Here is a 19024-nt window from a genome sequence, read left to right as displayed (position 1 = left end):
GTTTGACGAATCCACGCATATGAAGACTTTGAATGTCAATGAATTCTAAAGCATCATCAATAACCCAATGAGCAATTGCTAAAGAAAACAGATTGTTTAAAGTTCTTGGAAGGGATTGGAATTGAAGAGAAAGAGATGAATGGTATCGAGGAGTTTGGTTGGTGAAAGTTGAAGGTACAAAGAAAAGAAAGGCAGAATTTCTTCAATATTGTAATTAGTCAAAGGGACACCTAAATTATTTCATTTTTTTTAAATTAAATTTTTTTTTTTTAAATTATGCGGGTACTCGCATGTGTATTCGGTCCACCCGTTTCAAAAACGGGTTGGGTTGGGTATAGGTCCAATTTTCACAAGTCCTTTAAAGTGGACTTGTACCCTATATATATTTGACGAGTACAGAGTCTACCTGTGGGTATGGACCTGTTTTGCTAGGTCTATTCTCAAATAACCATAACCCATCGGATCGAGGTAATCCGAGGGACTAAGTGTTTCGAGAGAAGGGTGAGTATTCAGAAATATTTAGTAAGATTCCAATTTTTGAAAACAGAATTAATATGGAGATCAATATGAATTGCATAGAAATCCAAATCCCAAAATACAACCAAATGAGTTCTAAAAGAAGGAATACATAAAATTAAAGTTCTAAAACAGTTTTAAAAAAAAAAATCTAGTTAAAGAAACATAATATCAAAGTACACTAAAGTTTGTAAAAAATGCTAATGATCATGCATCAATGCCAAGCTAGAGCGTAGAGTATGCTCCACATGAACCCAATCTACAATCCTGATGGGGGAGGATATAAAACAGTGAGCTAGGGAGCCGAATGAGTGCATAATACATTTTATATTAAAAGCCACACAACCATCACACGATACAACATTAATCACCATATAATATTTCCAGATGCCATGGAATCACATACCAAAATCATATAAAAACAAATCAATCATCACCACTATAGTAGTAACCAAGGACCTAAGTCATAACTCTCATGAGTCGGTCCCAACATAGACATATAGTTACACTACCCACAGTTTATCCTCAGGGTGGTACCATCCATTAGGGATGTTCAAAAAAAATGCAAAAACTGAACCAATAACCAAACTAAAAAAACCGGTTAACCGAAAAAATGATTTGATTACGGTTCGAAAAATTCAAAAAAGGGGATTTGCAATTCGGTTACCGGTTTGAGAAAAAATAAAAAATTGTTAACCGAAACCGGTTTTTTGAAGCAGTTTTAGAAATATATATATATAAAATAAAAATAAAAATATATATTAAATAAAAAAATAATTTCATTTCGAACTTTTATTTGTATCAATTTTTAATGTATTGTTACTAGTGGTCAATGGATATGTATGAATGTTTAATTTTTATTTAGATATATATTTTTTTATATTTATAATTTAATTTAGGAAAAGATTAAAAAAAATAAGTTTTATAAAAAAAAGGGAAAACCGGTTAACCGCTTTTTTTAAAGTGGTTAATCGGTTTTTTGGTTAATTGAAAAACCGATTTTCCCTCCAAATCGGTTTGGTTCAGAAAAGCGGTTAACCGAGCTTTTGAACACTCCTACCATCCATAGTCTATCCTCGAGGTGGTACCATCCACATTCTATCCTTGGGATGGTGTAATCATCACTAGATAACCATAATCAACCCACAATCTACCATATTTTTCATTCTCCGTTTAGTCCCAAACATTTTATATTTGTCAACCCCCTAAACTTTTGAATTTTGCAGTAAACCTCCTATACTTTTAAATCCTGTCAACTCCCTCAACGTTTAAATCCTTACAGACAACCTCCAAAATTATAACTTCCAAACATGACAGTTACACCCCTTATTCCATAATGCATAATAAACTAGTAAACTCCAACAATAAATAAATTTAAACATTCCAATTTCCAGCAAGAATATTTCGAAGCATATAACCTTCAAATACCCGAAATGCATGCCTACATTTCATTCCAAAACACAATAATATCTTCATAACCCAGGCAACTCATGTACCCAACAAGCAACCAGCATACACCACAAACTTAAATATATTAACAAATATAGCTTAGATCCACTCATATGAAAACTGGAGATGCATGGGTTGTGAATGGGTTTACTATCCCACTCACCTCTCAGCTCAGTCGAAGCTCCCTGCACTCTCCTCCACTCTTCTGTTCTGATCCTAGCATCAGGAACAACAATGGTTAGTTTTTCTATTGGATTGAATGAGAAATGAGAGATCTACCTCCCAAGCTGCATGCATGAATAACCAGAACTTGGGTTACAACTAGTCTGCTCTTTTTTTCTCCTCCCACTATATTTCATTTCATCTCCTCCATTTCTCTCTCACTCTACCATTTTCAGCCGAACCCATTCTCCTCCGCTTCTCCTCTTTCTTCTCTTCTTCTTCTTTCTTTCTATCCTGTCTTCTATCTTTTCTCTCTTATCTTTCTTTCTTTCTTCTCTTCTTTCTCTCCTCTCTTCTTCTCTGCTTTTTCTTCCTTCTGCATTTGGGCAGCCCCTTTTTTTAAATAATATATCTTCTTAAAATTATACAACTGCTCCATATTTCTTATATTTCTTGATACACCCCGCCACATCAGCTTTTATTGCAAAAATATCCCATATTTTCTTTTAAGTTACATGGAAACTCGACATCTCTTTTTCTTTTCATTTTTACCCCCAACAAAATTTTAAAAAATTGCATTATACCCCCCGAAAGCACCAATTTAATTAACGAAATTCCCAACAAATAAATTAACAAAAAGGTGGGCATTACAGGATCCATTAGGAAGAAGTTTATCTCTAATGTGTAAACATGAACAATTACTTAATTATTACGTAAATAATAATAAATTCCCTCTCTCATTTGCCTTCAACCACAAATAGAACATAGGACATAAAGAAGTTAGAACCTCTGCCAAAAGAGAAGTGGTTTTTTGTTGTAAGGGTGGACTATCATATTATTGTTTCTAAACTCAATATGCTTTACATAGAAAGATGAATAAACTAATATCCAAAAGATATTTACAGGGAAAAAGCAAAATACATATAAAGAAAAAGTCTCATAATTTTACTGAAATAAAAACTTCGTAAATCCTTTATTGTGTGATATGAAATGATACACGTCTATTGAGAAAGTGACAACATCAATAAACTATCTAGCAAAGGATAAACTATTCTCAAAGGAAGTAGTTAATTCACCGTGAACAAAATTAGTCTCTTCAATATTGATATGTTGCATACTTGAAGCTCTGATCCCAACCAATTCGATTGCTACCTCTCTCATTGTAGGTCTATTTTTTCCATTTGAGTCTAGACATTTTCTTATAAGATTGGCAATTGTCATAATCTCTTCTTTTTCACCTTCTTTCATAACTCGAGCATCAAGGATTTCAAATAGACGATTCTCTTTCATGGCACATAGAAAATATGCAACAAGACTTCTATCTTCCTCAATATCAGTTGAACGAATTGGCTTTTGTCCGGTTAAAAGTTCGGCAAGAACTACTCCAAAACTATAAACATCACTTTTCTCTGTAAATTGGCTCGACCAAAAATACTCTGGATCAAGATACCCGAAGGTCCCTTTTACTTGAGTGGTCAAATGAGTTTGATCAACTGCAACAGATCTTGAAGTTCCAAAATCGGACACTTTTACTCGAAATTTCTCATCCAAAAGTATGTTTGTAGACTTAATATCTCGATGATATATAGGCATGGAAGCAGCTGAATGCAAATAAGTTAGCACACTTGAAACTTCAAAAGCAACCCGTAATCGTAGTTCCCATGTGAATGGAAACTCCTCATTATGGTCATGTAAATTTTCAAAGAGATTTCTATTAGAAACGAACTCATAGACTAAAAGAGGCACTTTTGTCTCCAAGCAACACCCTACTAGTTGAACTATATTTCTGTGACTAATTTGTGATAGTAATATAACCTCATTGATGAATTCTTCAATTTTACTTTCATCCACTATCTTGGACTTCTTAATAGCTACAATTCTTCCTTCCGACAACATCCCTTTATACACAGTGCCTTGACCACCTTCACCAAGAACTCGATTGGCATGATAATTGTCCGTGGCTTTTTCTAATTCCTTCGAGGAAAACAATTTTGTTTTCTCAACGTTCCCACCATTTCTTGTAAATAACTTCTGCTTCAGTTTGATTGCTTTCCGTTTTTGTATGTACTTGTACAACCACCAAGTTACAATGATAAGTAACATCATTCCAAGCCCGGCACTGAAACCTGCACAATTTAAGGAAAAGAATACATCATAAATATTCGCGAGTTTTGCGTCAATGGTACTAAAGAAATGTACAGTATGTTGAAACATATACCTATACTGATTAAATATTTGACTGGAGTTTTTTCAATAAATATATCATCAGAACTTTGTGAAGGAGAGCACCATGTTTCTTCATCTTCACCTTGATAAGGTTCATAACCATAAGGACATTCGGAGCAATCGCTATCATTCTTCGAAACACAAAGCAACCCACCTACACAAAGTTGGAAGAAAAAAAAAAAAAAAAGGTTTTCAAGTAAATGACGATGGCTATAAACGTAATTAATAGAGTAACTCTTCCTTTGCATCCTACATAGCTGTCTGATCTCTGATTATCGCAAAGACAAAGATAGTCTGAGTTTAGTTGTATTACACAGTAATCGTCTTTGTTGCAATTTGTTTTGTGTGACTTATAGAGTTCCACACATGAACCTCCATATTTTCCCCATTCCAGAATTGCCGGAACGACTTCTTTATGTTTCAAAACATAAGGATTTTTTAGGTAGTTTGACTCAAGCCCAGCTTTATGAACTATGAAGGCAGAACTGCATTCCCTGGGAAAACTTTCAGAACAAATTTCTGATATGTTTACGTTGTCAACCTTACGGTTTCGAGGAAGGGTGCATAGGAAATCACAGCAATCATCTTTTTGCGTAGGATCACAAGTACAAAAAGAGTGGCAGTGACTCAGGGTTGAATCTTTCTGATTGAGATTGAGGTAGTTGTCGAAACCAAAGGCAGTGAATATATTGTCTGTATTCGAAAAGGAAAACGGGCTTCCGGACAGGTTGATGCTTGAATTGCGGAGGAAGTTGACGATTATCGAGTAAGAAGAATGAAGAATTCCCGTTAATTCTAGATGGACGCTGTTTAAGAAAGCCCTTGGAGAGCCAGAAGAGCTGTCGCAAGTTACTTCAAACCACTTATTGAGGTAGCAGCCTTCACCGATTCCAGCTATTTGGACATAAAATTTGTGATGCTTCGATTTGCCCAAGTAAGAGAATGATGTGAAACATTAACACCAGACGATGAGGATGAACAGCCATTTTGATTATCTTTAATTTCTTAATGGAAGTTTAATGGAGATTGAACACATATTTATAAAATCCCTGCTGTAAAATAATTGGCTAGGTGCGCTGCCGCCTGACTTTTAAGTTTCTTGTAAGACTTTTGTTTTTGTTTTTGATTATGTTTTATTATTATTATTATTATTATTATTATTATTATTATGATAAAGCGGGCTCAAGCCTAAAAACTAGCTCACGTTCGGCATGCACGGCCAGGTTCAAACCCAAGATCCACCTCTTTCACACTCGACGTGTCACACCAGGTCCAAACCCATGACCCACTATCACCCCAAGCAAAGATATGGCCAGAAATAAAATGTTAAGGGGTCAAAGTTGAAAGAATAATACAATTTTAAATTAAAATAAGCATACGTAAGGAGATTAAAGTTGGAAGAACAATATAATTTTAAATTAAAATAAGCATTTGTGTGGATAAAGAATTAGAAATAAAAGAATATATATTACTTGATCAATATAAAATGTATTAGTATAACCTGACAAATTGAAAGAACAATACAATTAACAGTACAAATATAAAATATATTAGTATTACCTGAAAAATTGAAAAAAAAAAAGGGTTTGTCAGCTTGATAGGTGGGAGAAAATTGTATTTGTGTGGATAAGAAAAAGAAATTTAGGAAAAATTTTGAAACCTAAGTTGTTGAATCAGTTATGGGCAATAAAGAAAGACCGGTCTAGGAAGTAGAGGAAAAGAGGTTTGGTTTTGACAGTCCAAAAAGAAAAAATGAGACTTAACTTATTTGATGCATTTGAGTTTTTTTGTAAACTATTTTTCATTTAAGGGTAAATTTGTAAAACTAGTAAAAATATTTCCCAACTTAAGGAGGGAACTGACCCTCCTTGACCACCCCTCCCTCCCTCCTTGGCCCCAAGACCCACCTCCCTCACACTCGACATGTCACGCCAGGGTCCAAACCTAAGAAACGTGCAAACGTGGCTAGGTTCAAATCCAAGACCCACCATCACAAACGTGGTTCTCTCATACTATGATAAATGAGGTTGAGTAAAACTTACTCTCAAAAGCTAGCTCAAGAAATGATAGAATTTAACCACATATATACGTCATAACAATCTATCAAATTAACAATATAAAACAAATTCAACTTCTAACATTCTAAGATCAAGTTCTGAATGGAAAATTAAAATTAATAATAAAATGTGAACAGATAGAAGTTTTCTTTGGGAAAATGACTAATTCATAAAAGAGATACTGATCAAGTAAAGAATTTTTTTTTTTTAAATGACTTTGTGCTGTGAGAAATCACTTATTCATATATCAAATATCAAAGGTTAATAACATATAAAATAAGTCATAAACTATACTAGGATAAAATAATTTAACGTAAATCGTTGAGTTACAAAAGATATTAATAAAATATGATATAAGAAATCATGAAACAAATTTTGCTAACTTGGTTAATAGATAAGATGTCGGTGTGCGCAATAGTCAAAAACAACTTCCCAAATGAACAAAATCCAGGTTAAAGCAACCAACTAGACCCCCCCGCAGTATGATATAATAACAAGGACCCCCTAAAGTTTCTGAAAAAACAAAAAGTCACCTACTATTAATGAACTATTAGTAAACCGTTAAAATTTATACTGTAATGAGTTAGTAAATATTATTCAATTGCCCTCTTATTGTTTATTTTAACACCTAAAATTTAACAATAAGAGGATTCTTATTAGTCCAGAACCCTAGAGTGATTTTTGTTAATATATCATATCTTAGGGCGATTAATTAGCCCATAAAATATTAAGGGTCCGTTATTTAATTCCTAGCTTGTGTTGTATTCGTTGCATGCAATAGTAAAATATTATCATTTGCGTAAATTTCTTGAATAATACTTATGGGTCACAACTCTTGAATTCTGTCATTGATTTCTTTGCCCCACCCTCACCTTTCTCATCCAGAAACCCATGTATTTGATCAGTGAGAGGAATTAATAGTTGCAGAAGTCTTTGGAGTTGGTGCAAATGCGGAAGAATTTGTTTTGAATTTGATAATACATTGATAACTGGTTTAAACTTTCCAATGTGCGAGTTGATCATGTTATTGACTATTAAACTAAATATAATGTTGAGTTCAAACCCCTAAATTGGTTACATTTTTATAACTAATTTACGGATACGTGTTCTTCAAGTAGTCGGTTTGACTTTGAACCGATATGTTTATCATTTTGTTTACTATGAAATATATGTAACGAAAAATCATAAATTGAAACTTTCTACATAAAAAACATTATTTTAAACGAGGGTATTTGTGCTCGGATGGTCCGTGGCTCAAGATTTGCCTCCATGCAAAAAAAAATTATTAAAATACACGAATAAAATACTAAAATAGTGTTAAAATAAATAAATAAAAAGTGCGATCACCCAAACCGATTTCTCACAAATTAATTAATTCAAATCAATCAAAACGATATTTAGACAATATATATATATATATATATATATACACACACACCCACTTGTCTATAATTCCATATCGCCAAAGTTCTTTCTGCATCAAATTTCCTTCAATGTTACATAACTAAAAAAATAATGACATTTACCCATTGAGATGGGTAAGCATTTTTTTTATAATCTATCAAAACTCTAATCAAACACGTTGTCAATTGTCCAGATGTTAAACCTCTAATTCTAATCTCTAATTATTTTGTTTACACTAGATTTAATTAAGTTGTATTTTGAACCCCCTGAGGTTTAATCAACAAACAAAGGCTCCTTTGAGATTTCAAAAATAATAAAAATCCTCCTACCTTTAGTTAGCCGTTGTTGAACCCCTTTTTTTTTTTAGAATTTATAATATGATAGATTAATAAATATTTACTAAAACACCTCTCTGCCATTTATTTTAATGCCAAAAAAAAAAAAAAAAAAATAGGGGATTTATGTTATTTACTATCACTATAGGGGGATTGTTGGGTTATACCTAAGGGGAATTATTGTCATTAACCCACTGATTAATACTTTGAAGTCAACATATATAGGTCTGCAATTTCTCCGACATGCTTCCCAGAAAAAAGTTTGAATGTTCAGCTTGAAAGACATAGCTAAACTGATAAGGTTTTTGTAACTTTGACATTCCAAGAAATTACAGGGGACTTGTGTGTTGTTGACAAGGTTTTGGGAAAAATAGTTTCTTCCATGGAAGAAATAGTATTCCCCTAAACATCATCAGAGTGACACCTTAACAATGTTAATATTTATAAAACGTTAAATTTATGTTGAAAGACATGAATACATCTCATAGCAAATAGGGGTGTTCAAAAGAACTGATTGGAACCAGAACCGACAGGTACTCGGGGTTTGGTTTCGATTCCTACCCGGAACCGGCCATCAACGGGTAGGTTTCAATTCTAAATTTTTGAAACCGTTACTGTGCGGTTTCGGTTTCGGTTCCTATAGTTAGGAACCAGAACCGTTCCGAGACTAATATAAAATAAAATTAAAAAGTAGGGTGGTTAGTAAAAACTTTTGTAAAAAAAAAAAGTAGTGAGAATACATTTATATTAATATTTCATAACATTTAAAATAAGTTGGTTTGACTTTTGAGTACCTTTACAAAGTAATGGAGTTTGTAATTTATAATTTGTAATTTTATTTTTGTTAACAAGTGCCAAGTGGGGAATATTTGTAAGTTTTTAACGGTTTTTTTGTCATTTTAAAAAATTTTAGGGGATAATAAATTTTATAAGGTACCCAGAAACGGAACCGGAACCATTGTTACAAGTTCCAGTTCTAGGTATCTAGGAATTGGAACCGTCGATTCCAGTTTCGGTTTCAAATTTCAAGGAACTGTCGGTTCAAGTTCCGGTCCCAATTCCTTCAAAAAATACAGGGTACCCAGAACCAAACACCCCTAATAGCAACTACTGACATGAGGTTTAACCTACACATCCAATCTGCTTATAAAGATAAAGTTTTCAAGGATTTGACAACAATTCAAGATGTTCAGAAAATAATAAGGGAGGGTGTTGAAAGCATACATATATCTTATAATTAGTTGATTGTTTGTACATCTGTTGTATGAATGACTCTCTTCAGATGATAAGTTTGACAACCAGAAATTTTAGATGAGAATAGTAAATTTAGATAAGCAAAAGCTGTTTGACAATCTCTTCAGGATACTATATCAGAGGGAGATAATCCTTGCCTCCATGATAGTTTTCATTTCAATAGTTCTTGTGTTGGTTCTTCTGAGGTTGCTTCCTATTTTCTTGCTATTGAATATAATTATCAAAACTCATTTTCTCACATTTCCAACATATTATAAGGATTGGTTATGGTCCAAAACTCACTTTTAAGTCCTGCGATTATTTTTTAATTGCCAAAGCAGATAAATTGGGTTACCAATTTTGTACTATCAGAATTGTCTTGATATTGAAGAGAAGTTGCAAAAGATTTTCCAAGATGAATTCATTTCAGGCCAACAAAAATGGGACTACTAATGCAGAATTTACAAGCAAAATGCAAGTCTGTACATTTTCTTCACTCATCACATTTACTATTGACTTATCCCTCAAAAACTAAAAATAAAATAATAATAATAATAATAATATTCACAAGAAGAAGAAGACCTTCTTTATAACCTAGTTAGCAGCTATATGAATCCAATAAATCAACAGAAGTTAGTGAAAAGAGATCAATTATCTCTGCCTCTTCAAGTACTTGGACTTCGCCACCAATTACTCATTTGCTAATTGGGAAAGATGACAACAAAAACCAGTACACGGTACCCCAACAGCTTAGTTTAACCTTACGGTGGAGGTTCTCGTAGTTGTTCCAATATTCAAACTTGTTCTAGTTTGGCAATGTACGCTTCCTTGGCTTCCTCACAGTCGGACTGAGGCTGAGTTGTTGGGCCACGTTTGTGGCATCCTTCTGTTCTGCAACCTTTTTCGTGGTAAGAGTTGTCTTCTTGAAGGATCTGTTGGCAGGAGAAGCAATATCTTTAGCAGAAGGGGCTTCAACGATTGTGCCCTCTGTATTCTTATGCTTTGTGCACGCAGGATGACCCGGTGCACATGAATTTAAACTTAACCATGAACTGCTTGTAGTATCCTTCCCCATGGTTATCAATCCCAGCTTTAAGAAAGGAGAGGCGTTTCTGGGGACCAAAACACTGCCCTGAGCAAAAGAAGGGCTCCTTGATTCATGTCTTTGATCATTACTATCTCGGTCTCTTGCATTTTCCTCCAAAATACTACAGACCTCCTATGAACAAGCAAAAAATCAAAAGTGAAAAGCCAAACCTAGTATACAACAGCTCAGAATTCAGAAATCATTAACTTCACCGTCGACCAAGAGTATAGGTATTCATCGACTAGTCAAGAAACCAAGGAAAACAATGAAAACCAAGGTACCAGATCAACCACAATTAATATAACAAAAAAATCAGACCACTGGCACATTTAGTGTGCAAGAGGACTGAAAATTCAGGCATAAGAGGATACAGAGAATGTTGATAGATTGCTGCAAATCTGTTTTAGCACAATAAAATAGTTTCCAGCATTTCCCCAAAAATGACAAAATCTTCTCCGCAAAATGTATAAACAGGGACACTAATGAAGCCATGACAATTGAAAATACGTTAGTCTCAGCCAAAATACTGCACCCTTCTTAGAACTCAAAAGTAACATAATAAAGATATAAAGGGATATTGAAGCCACCTTTTTTGCATCTCAGAATTTGTTCATAGCCTGAACCCTCCTCTCCTTCAAATCAGTCATCTCCTCACCTCAAACTCAACATGTTCTTCAAATTCTTCATCAGAGTCACTTAATTCTTCCTGTTCCATCACAATCCCAGGATTGGAATGATCACCAATATCATCAATGTTTCTAGTGCTTGGTAAATCCACAAATGGCCACTTAAAACATCCCTGCCATAATTTTCGCCATAACAGTAATGTACATTGTTAGTATGTTGAGTTTCCGTTCCCTGTCCAGAGTTTATAGCATTATTGCTGACTGCATAAGATTCTGTGCAGTCATATCCTGCTTCCTAAAGCTCTCTTCTTTGTGGATGAAGAACTTAGATGGATCTCCAAGTCCAGGTCATTAGCTTTCTCATTAATTTGCTTGCAGTTGAGGGTCAGTCACTGAGTCACCATTTGCATTCTCGCTTATTTTCGAAGTGGTGGAACAATGGCAGATAAGCTGTATTGGAGGACTCTTTGGTCTTCAAAGATTCATTAGACACAACCAACATGATTGACTTGGCGGGGATTGTGAAAAGACTCAGATTAAGTTGAGGCTGATTTGCTGAAAAGAAACTAAAAGAACTGGAAGTACCAGGCCAGTGTTCAGAGGATAATATGGCAACGTCCATCTTCAGGGGCCTGGAACAATAAAGGATGCATCTGAAGATCTGACTCAGCAACTCTTCGGTCCTCAACAACATGAGATTCTTCTAGGTGCATATTTCTGACATTTTCTTTCACTAAATTACTTTCATCTCTTCCAGTTTTTATTAAATGCGGAGTTCCCACCTTACAAGAATATATAGAGGACCGTACTTTTTTGTTCAGAACAGCCAACACCACTGCCAGTGACAGAAACATTAGCAGATGATCCACATTGGACACTTTTAAAAGCTGACTGTGATTATACAACAGATGGTGGGAGATTAACAGGAGGTAAGTCTGGTGCTAATTTCACCAAGTGTGCCTTGTTGCGTCTACGAGACCTATATGGTGGTAAACAGACTTGAGACTTATTGATTCTCAATGAATGGTTTGGCTGCTGTCCGGACCCATTAGGAAGAAGTTTATCTCTAATGTTTAAACAAACGCCCGAAAACCTGCTATTGGGACCACCCGGCTCCCGTCTGCCAAAAATGCCTCATGAACATAACCTTCATCTGCATATTCTATGTAATCATCTCCACTATATTACCTCCACCAGCATTTTCACCCTGAGGTCAGCAAAGAAATAAGTATGTAGAATATCTATGAGAACATATCCTCAATGACCAATCAATTAGAAAGTTAAATTATAAGGCAAATAATCCAATTCCTAGCCTCAAGCCAAACTCCTTTAACTAGATACTAAACATTTTCACACTCACAATTTATCTCTGCAGTAACACAAACTAGATACTAAACATTTTCACACTCCCACCGCCAAGGTATGAAAGCAATATAATTACTCATAAAGCCCCAAATTTGGTAGCTTTTTCTTATTATTGTTATTACAGAATTCTCAGAATATATAACTCATGAAATTAATGCTCATTCTACTCACTGTTGCTATTAACTTGAGTTTACAAAATCATTAAAACATGATGAGCAAGATCAAGATCAAACCTAGCTGGGAGAGTCAGCTACTCTATAGCCCAAGCAACAAATATGATGAATATAATATTTGAGTGTGCACATGTCTTTTATTCTTACAAGACACAACATAATTAATTGTTTGACATATCAAAACTCTTTAAGTACATAGTATAAAAGAACATGACTATATGAGTATCACAGGAAGATGTGAAGATCAAAAGGCAATTTAAAGTTCCTTTACTTCAAAGGTAGACTAACCTCCCTATCGCCAAGATGCCAATTGGCCAAATCAGCAGTTCTGCACCTTTTCCTAATTCATACACCGCCTTTTCTCCTTTTTAGCAGCGTCTTGCTTATAACACCTTTGAGTTCCAAGGGCAATACGCCTGCCGGCATAACAAGGCTGGATCCCTATGCGGGACAAGAAATTTCCATACAGACACACCACATCAAGTTTAAAAACCTTCAATCCCTGGATAAATTAAGTTGCATTAAATTCACATGACTCTGAATAAGATGCAATCAGAAGACTCCAAGAAAAGAAAAAAGCAGATTAAAAAGGCCCAATAAAATCACCTCCTGAATACATTCTATCTCTTTTGCAGTCAATGGAGAGGTTTAAAACCTTCGACATCCTGCATTGAATAACAAGAGTTTAAAACCATTTTCACCAATCAAAATTATTGCCCAACTGCATATATGATGCATAAATACAGGTTCAGTTAATGCCAAACCCTTTCAGCCAAAAAATCTAATTAACCAGTCACTACTTGCAATATTGTACAGCATTACAATACCATCAGCATTACAAAAATCATCACACCAGTATTGCCTTTTACCCATTCAACATGCTAGATGATTATTCACCTAATTAACAGGCAGATCCAATCAGGCTGCTTACAATTAACAGATTATGACAATATATCATTTCATCACTGGTATCTTTTGGAACAGACTTGTTTAAGTTCAATAGATACCACGGTATAATAAAACTTTGGTAATCATGATGTTCTTTAAAACATATGAAAGAAATATATAAAGTGAGAGATAGAGAAGCGATACACACAAATTGAGTGAAAAAAGGTTACCGAACCTAGTGTATTTAAAAGAACTGAGATAAGAATAGATTAATTTTTTTCTTCTAAGCAAGATATTATTTATACCTTAATGGGATTTTCTGGTGCTTTAGATGAGCAACGATTTTTTCTGCCTAACAATATCTGCCAAACAAAGGACATGTCAGAGTAAATACAATTATCTCCTATTTACAACAGTAATTCCCAACATTATTCAATCCCCAAGAACACTACCTTCAGAATACCATTCAAAGATATAAACTGATAAACAATGCAAGTCTGATCAGCAGACATTTTTAAAAGCTAAAGATCATAGTCCAACAACATCCATAATGGAAAAATGCAGCATGGAGTGACCATATCAATCTCACCCAACACAAAACTAAATTCCCTAAATTAAAGCTCAATCAGAACATTTTACTCATCACAAAGAAATCACACCTTAACCACACATGAAAAGATATCAGCATTTATTAATTATTATCAAGGTAAAATACTAGCTCTCATAACTCGAATGGCATACTCACAGTTCTGGATCAACTAGAACATGCTATTGCACTCACTTTTAGTTAACAATTGTAACATCTCTTACCGTAGACACCAAATCAGTATCTCAAAACAGAATGTCACATTATATCAACAAGGAGTTGTGAACCACAGGAAGGGTTAGCAACATTCAGTATGCCATAAATGTCAATGTCCTCTACTCATTAGACACAAAGCAACACGAAAGCAAAATGAGAGTTTCTCTTAATTATTGACAACAAATGCTAAGGCTTTTCAAAGAAAACTTTCAAATGTATCACTGCAGTAAATTTTATCCTCAAGTAGAGGAAGTACCACATCTTTAATGGATGAAAAAAAAACAATAGTGAACCTTGAATGCTTCTAGAAATAAATGTTAATAAATTTTAACTAGAAGGATCTTATAAAATAGTATATATATATATATATCATAAGCCCCGCCAAATATATTTTAGAAAGCTATCACCAGAACACCCCATTTCAGAAGTATATACTAGTTTTCTATACATATAGCAGTTTGGAGGGGGAAAAAAAGAGTGAAGCGCGCTTGCCTATTCTTTGCCACAGCATATTATTCCTTTATTCCTTAGCAAAACGTGCATGACTTATGGACAAGCACATGAAATGACAAGTTTACAGTTTTTTTATAAATAAAAATTACCAGGAAATGTTGTACTTGTTATCAGAGCAAGGTATAGCTACCTGATGTTTAGTTTTGCAAGGAAGAAAGCGTTGTTGAATTGCCTTCCAGTCTGAATTATATTCCATCATCCCCAGTGCCAACAATCTGTATTAAATTTCAATATAACAAAAATTAGAAGAAACCGTTTAGTGAAGAAGTCAATCAGTCACCAAAGAAAAGGCAAAGAAGCATGAAACTCCACTCATCCTCTGCATCAGTAAAAAGCACCCGATTTGCAATGGCCATAGAGGGTGGCTTGTGTGGAAATAATGATGGATTAAAAAGGGAAGAAACCTCTGCACTAACTTGGAAATTTCCCTAGGGACTAAAGCAACTGATTGCTTTTTTGTACTTTCGACAAGTGCAGCTGCCAGTGACTTCTTTGTTGGTTGCTCACTGGGAGAAGATGGTACTGTGTTGGTAGATGAGGAGTTTTTTTCTTTTGAAACTTCAGCATTAGCTTGACAATGATGTAAAAGGAAAAGGGAACAAAGGTTCTCTTTCAAAGCAAGTATCAGAACTGAATTCCCACACAACGTTTTCGATACTCTTGGATGGCTGTCAGAAAAATAATTAATCAATGATACAATTTCAAAAGTGAACCCTGACAAAAAGCAAATCATTGCAAAATCATGAAGAATAAATTTGATACTTCTACATGACATACCATTATAAACTTCATCCTGTATTTTCCAGCTAATTTAAGCGGAGCTACATCCAGAACAGATAGAACCGGACCACTTACTGATGGCACCCAAAATAGCCCTTTAAGTTGAGAAGATGAATCAAAGGCACTTTGTTCTGGGCCAAACTGGAGGACTGTATCTGGCACAGATGAACAAGTGTAGGAGACGGAAGTAAATCAGGATACGGCTCACTTCTGAATGCTATTACTTCATCACGTTTGTGAAGCATCTCAAAAACCAATCCTTGAACTTGGGAGGCAATATGCTGGCGAGAAGGATCAGAATAGAAAGTGAAAACACTTGAAAAGAAGTTGCACGCTCATGCATTAAACAATGCAACTGGGCTATCTGATGTGAGTGAAGCCATTGATTAAGTATCTCCTGCTGTGGAGGATATGCAGTTGGAGCAGTCCCAGGTATCAAAGTTTTCCCATTAACAGAAGGAAAGGGACAACAGGCAGTACATTAGGCAAAATTGGTAAGAGGGACGCAATGGCCTCTTTGTCTGTTCTAGAAGCTTCTTTTTATATTGTGCAGAGGCTTTTTGGCGTCTATTCTGCCTAGTCTCTGCCGTCGTCCAGCGCTCACTTTTTCGGTTTTCTCTGTTATACCTTCATCATAGTCACTCTCAAGCATCTCTTCAAGCTCTATCTCAAAATCTGCATCATTATCCTCATCTTCATCATCAATATTTTCATTCCCTTGGGTTGACAAGCCATCACCATCTTCACCCTTCAATACAGCACAAGGAACTTCCGATACTCTTCTTCATCGTCAACATTTTGAAGGTCATCATCATCATCTGTTTCCTGAAGAAATGCCTCAAGCTCATCAAGTGTGAAACTTGCAAGTGAATACCTGGCCCTAGTGCGCCTACAGATGGCATCCTCATCATCTAAATCCATCATGGGCTTCAACGAGTCTGTAGTATTACCCAGATCTCCTACCATGCCTTCATAAACCTCAACTCCACTGCTTATTGAGCCATTCACCTTCTCCAACAGCTTCTGCTTCTGATTGAGAGATTAATAAATTTTCTCTTCTGTTTTTCTCGGAACATCCATTCTGCGTTCAGTTTTTTCACATGGTCCTTTAGAAGAAACTTTCGCTTGCATCGTGATTTCCTCCTCAGCGTGGTCAGAATCTCCAACAATTTCAGAGCTCAAGCTTGAAGAAGCTTCGTGGTGAAGAGTCCCTTTCAAAAGGGATTAAAATCTACATCTTCTTCCTCATCCTCTTCTTCATCCTCATCCTGAGGATTCATTGGACTCTTACTGGCATCTGGCAGTGTATCATGTTCACTAACACACCCAACCTCAGTCAATTGCTGATTTGCAGTCAAAGGCATTTGGACAAAGAAATATACTATAGCAGATACTTAATAACTTCAAAGATGTCTATAATTGCTAACGATCCAAGCATCCATGAGAAGACAATCAAAGCATCACTTGCCACCCTGAACCAAGTAAAGAAGCATAAATGAACAAACAATTTGTAAAATAACACAATTAACAATCAACGCTACCCATGCACGTGCACATCTTCATCCTAAATTGCACATAAATCTCACTGACTCAAGAATTTAAAAAGATAATAATAATAAATAATAATAATAATATATTTTCCAATCAGCCAACTATATTTCTAACATCCACACATACCAAGAAATCCTCCAAACTCAATTAGCAAACTTAAGTTCAAAACTAGACCCAAAAATGAATCTTCTACAAAACTAAAAGACCCTAATTGAAATTTCCATAATCAAGGAATGCAAGTCACTAGCCCCACAACAATAAATATTTCAAATGGGTTCTCTTCCTAACACTCAGTAGAGATGTCAAAAACTGAACTTGATAAAAACCCATAAAAAAAAAAAGGGCTAAAACTCAAGCATTCAACAAAACACTGAATCCTGAAATAAATTATTCATCACAACTACGGGTTTTCTATCAAATTAACTTTACATGTTTATTCTGAGGCAACCAATTACAAACTTCACCTTTCACTAAGTCCAAGCGGCGACAATTGGGTATTTTTTTAATTGAACAAAAACATGAAATTGAATCAATTCACACAAAAATTATGATATTATATCATAAAAGAGAAAAAGGAGAAAAGAGAAACCTGGATGATGAAGAAACGATTGAACATTATTTGATATCTGAATATCAAATATAATGAAATAAAACCCAGAAATCAAAAGTAATAAAACGCTTCTTCTTCTTCTCCTTCAGTTTTTCTACGCAATGTTTTAAAAACCGACCCGGACAAACCCGGCAAGAGGGCCGGGTCCCGGGTCGACCGGTTTAACCGATTGAACCAGCTGGTTCAACCGGTGAACAGTAATTTGATGACGTCAGCACAGAATACATTTCTTTCCCAAATTTTATTCCGAAGTCCAAATCTAAACTCCAAAGACGAGCTGCCGTTGACCGTTGGAATGTGGGCTCGACTGTGACGGACGAACACTTGAACACTGAACAGAGCAGAACTGCAGAGAGAAGAAGAGATCGCGACTGCCCACAGTTCGTCATTTCCTGAGCAAAAGAAGGACAACGTTGGTGCAGCTTCCAGATCGACGGTGACGGAAGACAGAGCAGATCGGCGGTGAAGAGAGGAGTGAAACAATCGCGAAATGGTGAAGGGGAGACCACGAAGATTCGACGGTGAACTGGTGACGGCGAAGGCTAATGCGACGAGATTCACGGTGAACTGGTGAAGGGAGACTCGTGGATGATGAAAAATGAAAATGCAAAATGGTTCAGAGGAGTTCAGACTTCAGACTGAGTTTTCACTTTTCAGTTTTCAGACGAAAGAGAAGTGCGTGAAAATGTCAAAATGGGGGGAAATGTTCATACTGTTTAAGTGTTTAGTTAATAATTTATTAAATTTAATATTTTTTATTTTTTAAATTTTGTATTAATGTATTTGGCATGACCCGATTTGCAGTAAAGTTACCGTTTGGACTGACGGGTGTTTATAACACCCCAATCCAACCGCGGTCAAGTTGACAGAGTAATTCTACCGGTTATAAGGCTCATCCGTCTCGTTGACTGGCTGGGTCCTAGTTCAATTCGTTCAACGGTCGATCAGACCGGATCAGGTTTTAAGAGAAATGGAGGTTTTCCCTCGCATAAAAAAAATAAATAAAATTCTAATGGGCTTCAATCCTTCCAATTTGGGCCTCTTCAAGTGTCCTCAAGCCTTCCTATTTGGGCTTTTCCAATATCATCAGGCCCTTAAGCCCAAATCATTACTTGAGGATGGTAATGGATCGGGTTTAGGATCTCCTTAATTACCGCATTTTTTAATCTTCAATTGTAGACACATTTTGAGTAGAAAGACATATACTAGCTTACAGATCTAATGACTTTTTACTTCTATTTATTCGA

At 35.3% G+C, this 19024-nt stretch overlaps 1 protein-coding gene across 1 annotated transcript in view; it reads right to left on the bottom strand.

Moving 5' to 3' along the window:
• The window catches only part of LOC116137720, a 50046-nt gene extending 37072 nt beyond the window's left edge, over positions 1 to 12974 (bottom strand). The window contains exon 1 of the mRNA XM_031423407.1: positions 12922 to 12974. The gene's annotated coding sequence lies outside the window, so the exon portion shown is untranslated. The remainder of the gene's footprint in view (positions 1 to 12921) is intronic.
• Positions 12975 to 19024: the final 6050 nt, after the last annotated feature.

This window comes from Pistacia vera, unplaced genomic scaffold, assembly GCF_008641045.1.
Source record: "Pistacia vera cultivar Batoury unplaced genomic scaffold, PisVer_v2 Contig333, whole genome shotgun sequence".
NCBI classification, from domain to species: Eukaryota; Viridiplantae; Streptophyta; class Magnoliopsida; order Sapindales; family Anacardiaceae; genus Pistacia; species Pistacia vera.
The sequence above is the reverse complement of the archived record's forward strand: the minus strand, read 5'-3'. Positions and strand labels throughout refer to the sequence as shown.